Here is a 6,370-nt window from a genome sequence, read left to right on the forward strand (position 1 = left end):
AACAGTGCTACACTAACAGAGCTAAGCTAACAGAGCAAAGCTAACAGTGCTAGACTAACAGAGCTAAGCTAACAGAGGTGATTTGTAGTTTTACTGTGGCTGTTTTCTGTCTAAAAACAGAGTGATGCTAACAGAACTAAGCTAACAGATGATTTGTGGTTTTACTGTGGCTATTTCTGTCTAAAAAAAGAGCTAAGCTAACAGAGCTAAGCTAACAGAGATGATTTGTGGTTTTACTGTGGCTGTTTTCTGTCTAAAAACAGAGCGATGCTAACAGAACTAAGCTAACAGAGATGATTTGTGGTTTTACTGTGGCTATTTCTGTCTAAAAACAGAGCTAAGCTAACAGAGCTAAGCTAACAGAGATGATTTGTGGTTTTATTGTGGCTGTTTTCTGTCTAAAAACAGAGCTAAGCTAACAGAACTACACTAACGGAGCTAAGCTAACAGAGCTGTAATGTAAACTATCAGCTGATGCAGCAAATGAGGATTATAAAACACTGTTAATTTTAGAGTCTATGAGTTTTAGTTTGAAGAAAACTTGTTGATTCCATAATACAGATGCGTGTAAACAATAACTTTTATCCTTTCTTCAGTGCCTGGTTCAGTCTGTGGACACACAGGGTGGATTCGTTGGTGGTTTTGGTAGAACTACGTGTGTTCTGGTACCAGACTGACCCCTGCTGGTCAGAGTTTGGAAAGTCAATACTACATCGAACCACTTTACGTTCTCTTCTCTCACAACTTTTTGGAAAGTGTTCAGAATAAATGTAATGATAAAATGTTTGTTCAAAATCAGATTATTTCTAAATTTCTAAAAACGAACAAACCGTGAATAAAATAAACCCTTAAGGTGAAAAAAAAAAAAAACCCTGTGTGTTGAAAACAATCTCAGCTGCTGATACAGAATTCCAGCCCAGATCTGACCTCACTGCTCCATCACTGAGCTCCAGATCATTATATTTTTCATTTATCATCTTTTCTTCCGTCTCGTTTCCACTTCAAGCGTCACCTTTTTGCCTTCTTAGTTTTTCATCCGAATAAACAACACAAATCTAGACTCCTTCCTTTTATTCCCACACTTTCATTTCCATTTTCACCTCAGTCCTGGTGGTGGGTTTCCTCCTGGCCATTAACCCCCTCCCACTCCTGGCCGCCCAGCGCCCCAGGCATGCATGGCTGTATTTTTACTTTTTCTAATTTAATCTAACAGTGATCTGAGCGAACCCTGGTGAGCGTCTTCCTACACAGTCTATACCAGCGCTCCTTTATTAGAGCCGCATCGGCCATCTGCCTTCAAGGCCAACTCTGAGGTCACGCAATGAATCACTTCCTGTTTGTCTGCTGAACCATATAATGAGTTAATGAGCTGCATGGGCTGAGGGGCTAATCAATCACAGCAGATATTGATTGATGATCTATAGACTGAGGCTCCTCACACTCATCTGTCCTGGTCAATACGACTGCAGGTGAAAGCCATCCCGTCGCCTCCATAACTCAGACGTACATCCTGCTTATTATTTCTGCTTTGACTGAACACAGCGGGTTTATTTGTGAGGAACGGACACAATTCATTCATTATAAGAATCTGACGTTTTTACACAGAAACACCTCAGATCTGTGTGTTCACAGTAAAACTGATCAAGAAAAACCAATAAAATCAGCATCAATAGACAAAGAACATTTATGTTAAAAAACCTGAAGGACATGTAACAGCTGTTTGACTACATTTAATATTTAGATTTAATACATACATGTATGAGTGTAGCACTATCTATATAAATATATATACGTTTAAATATATACGAGGGCCGTTCAATAAGTTCATGGCCTCACCCAGAACAGAACAACACAGACTGATAATTTATATTTTATTTTTCAACATAATCTCCATTTACAGCAATGCACTTGGTCCATCGATGTTCAAGCATCACTATCCCATCACGAAAGAATGTAACATCCTGTATTATAACAACCAGTATTTCTGGGTGAGGCCATGAACTTATTGAACAGCCCTCGTACGTATGTAATCATATATTGTTAGCCTCATAGAAAATTGCCTGAGTAATATTTTTTTCACAACATAACCAATAAATAACATAAAATAAAGTTATGCAAATATCATAACTGGGCCAAAATATGACTTATGCAATTGTGTTACAGGCTAATAATATGTATGTGTGTATATATACTGTACATACATTATGGAAAAAGATTAGGGTCACTGGGAAAAAATAAAAATTAAAAAATAAAAAAAAATAAAGCCCAGTATTTTTTTTCTATTATTATTATGAGAAAAAAGTCTGAAAACTGAGATTAAAGTCAGAACACTGTGAAAAAAGTCAGACTTTTTTCTCAGAATAATAATAATAAAAAAGACAAAGAACATTTAAGTTAAAAAAACCTGAAGGACATGTTTCCTCTCATTTAACAGCTGTTTGACTACATTTAATAAATACATTTAATACATACATGTATGAGTTTGGCTCTATCTATATGTATATATACGTTTAAATATAAACGTATGTAATTATATATTGTTAGCCTCATAGTAAATTGCCTAAGTCATATTTTTTTCATGACAGCCAATAAATAATATAAAGTAAAGTTATGCAAATATCGTAATGGGGCCAAAATATGACTTATGCAATTGTGTTACAGGCTAATAATATGTATGTGTGTATATATACTGTACATACATTATGGAAAAAGATTAGGGCCACTGGAAAAAAAAAAAATTAAGGTCCAAGATTTTTTTTCTATTATTATTGTGAGAAAAAATGAATTCTGAGAAAAAAGTCTGACTTTTTCCATCATCTTCTCCAACACTGCTTCACCAGTAAAACCCATGGAGTTGGATCGATGACAGTGGATGGACACACTGGGTTTATGTTCAGTTAATGAGAGATTTGACTGAAAAAGTCAGTTTTCTTCAGTTTTCTCTGTCTTTAATAAAATAACCCTCAACTTTAATCTGAGCTTTTATGAACATCTACATGATCAATGAATTAAATATACAAAAATACCTGATTTACACTGGCCAAATACAAAATACAGAGGATACTATTATCAATAAATGTTGATAAATCACTTAACAAAGGTAAGATAGAGATAGAAATAGAAAAAAAAATCATTTGTGAACTGACATAAAAGCAGCGCTGGGTCTTTAAGGGTTAAGAACGAATATCCACCAGGTTCAGACAAATATAAAATGAACTTCCTCTGAACCAGAGAAAGTCAAACCTGCACTTTACCACAGAAGGAAATAAATAGTCTGTTCACGTCTTATCTATTTCTTGGTCTTTTTATCCCTTCGGTTCAAACTGACACTACTTTGACTTTTTGCACTTAAATACAGAAATGGCCAGTGTGTGTTTTTGAGTTTTATATTGAAGGTTCCAAATGTCAGGAGTTTTTAGGACTTTTCTACTTGTACTAAAAGCCAGCGCTTACAGGGACTGGGTTTATGTGTTGTGTTTAATAAAAATGTTAAAACTATGGTGTCTTTGAGTCAATTCTACATCCATACTGACAGTAATAGTACAGGAGAACGTCCAGTAATGGAAACTGTAATGGTGATGTTAAACTTAGATGGTAAATTGATTTAATTAAATGTTTGTATTATACTGATATTTGAAAGCTACAGGATTATGACAGATTTTTTTTTTTTTTTATCAAACTGGGCATTTAACAAAAAAAATTAAAGACTGTAAGATTGTAATAATATTGGAATAAAACTCATAATTTATAAACATTCATTAGTGATCTAAATCAGGGGGGTCAAAGTCATTTTAGTTCAGTTTCACATTCAGCCAAATTTAATCTGAAATGGGCCGGACCAGTGAAATAATAACATAATAATAAAGAAATAATGTCAACTCCAAACTTTGTTCTATGTTTTAGAGTGAAAAAAGCAAAATGATGTGATGAAAATGTTTACATCTACCAACTACCCTTTAAAACAATGTGAATAGCATGAACAAACTGGAATTTCTAAAAAACTAAGTGCAATTTTAACAATATTCTGTCTCAGTTTATCATTTATACATGTGAATTACAATTTACAGATCACAGTGGATCTACAAATACATAAAACAGTTAATAACAGGCAGAATATTGGTAAACTTACACTTCAGACATTTCAAAATGTTCATATTTGTTCAGGTATTGTGCGTTTTTGTGAAATGATAGTTTGTTTTGGTGTAAATATAGAAAAATTACATAAAAAATTTTATATTTACAAAGAGAAAAATTTGGAGTTGTGAGTATTTACAGGTTATTATGATGGTATTTCACTGATCTGACCCACTGGAGATTAAACTGGTCTGTATGTGGAACTGAAACTAAAGTGATTCATATCTTAGTGTAATTTTTTCTTTTCACTAATTCTTCCCAGGGGCCAGACTGGACCCTTTAGTGGGCTGGATTTGGCCCCCGGGCCACATGTTTGACACCTCTGATCTAAAGCATCTACTGATGTAAATAATAAACAAAATGAAAAAATAAATAAATAAATAAATAAAAACAAGTGGTTCCAGCACAACAAACCCCACCCCTCGCATGTATTGTAGCTAATTTTGGCATCGATCCAGCTGATGTCATCATGTCTCAGCATAGACAAATTTCAACCATTATAAGTGAATCGGAAATTTTTATTTTTTTTTTTAAATTCATAAAAAATTTGAACTTTGACCTACTTTTACCAAAATGTAATCACATCTATTCTGGGTCACTGTCAATCTATAAACCCAATTTTGTATGAATTCAACTAATAGTTTTGCTGCTAAAGTGTTCAAAAGCAAAACGAACCAAAAACAATACTCCTGCCTCCTCTTTGGAGGGGGCGGGGTCAAAATGTAGGAAATAATAAATAATGTGGAAAAAAAAGCAAAAAAAAAAAAAAAAGGACTAAAATGAAGTAAACAGAATAAAACAAGCAACAAAATGAACAAAAACAGCCAAAGTGATCCATCCAAAGAAAAAAATGACTAATAAATCCACAAAATAATAAGTAACATGAACAAAACTGAACAAAATTGTAGAAAAAAATTTAATAAACCAATGGAGTTTGATAAATAACAGTGAATGACACTCTTGGTTTATGTTCAGTTAGTGAGATATTTTACTGAAAAAGTCACTTTTTCTTCAGTTTTTCTCCATTTTGATATAATAACCTAAGAATTTACTCTGAACTTTAAAGAACATCTACATGATCAGTGAATTAAATATGGGAAAATATATGATTTACACACACACAAAAAAAAGCAAAATACAGAGGATAATAAAATAATAACGATGACTCATGTATATATTTAACTGAAATATATATTTAAATGATATAATTGGCAGATAAAATCCTTATTTCTTGAGTTTTTCTCCATTTTGATATAATCATCTTTAAATTTATTCTGAACTTTAACGAACATCTACATGATCAGTGAATTAAATATAGGAAAATACATGATTTACACCAAAAAAAAAAAAAAAAAAAAAAGCAACATGCAGAGGATAATACAATAATAATGATGACTCATGTACATATTTAACTGAAATTTATATTTAAATGATATAATTAGCAGATAAAATCATTATTTCTTCAGTTTTTCTCCATTTTGATATAATAATCTTTAAATCTATTCTGAACTTTAATGAACATCTACACGATCAATGATTTAAATATAGGAAAACAAATGATTTTCACCAAAATGCAAAATACAGAGGATAATATCATAATAATGATGACTCATGTATATATTTAACTGAAATATATATTTAAATGATATAACTGGCAGATAAAATCCTTATGTTTTCAGTTTTTTGTTTTGATATAATAATCTTTAAATGTCTTCTGAACTTTAATGAACATCTAAATAATCAGTGTTTTAAATATGGAAAAATACATGATTTACACCAAAAAATGCAAAAAAACAGAGGATAATATTACAATAAATGGTGATAAATCTCTTTGGAAATGTCAAATGTTGAGATCCCGTTAAACAAAATTAGTTCTAGATCTTTAAGGGTTAATAAATACTTATACATGGATGTAACTATATTAATATTTAATGTACACTAAAATGCCATCATGTATATATTTAATGAAAACTCTTTTATACGTTGACTTTTTCCCTCCTTGAACGTCCTTGTGTTTGCACTTTCAGATTAGATGTCAAACTGCATTTTGCTTGTATTTATACAAAGACATTAATGAATCTAATTTAATCTAATTGCCTTTACTCTGATCTAATTCTGATGTAATTTAATTGCAGACTGATTGATACATGAACAGTGAAAATGCAAAGGGACAGACTGTGTTTTTCAACGCAAACCGCTGTAATGTTCAGTTTATTACAGTTCTAATCATGCTAAT

Source organism: Sphaeramia orbicularis, chromosome 7, assembly GCF_902148855.1.
Source record: "Sphaeramia orbicularis chromosome 7, fSphaOr1.1, whole genome shotgun sequence".
Classification (NCBI taxonomy): domain Eukaryota; kingdom Metazoa; phylum Chordata; class Actinopteri; order Kurtiformes; family Apogonidae; genus Sphaeramia; species Sphaeramia orbicularis.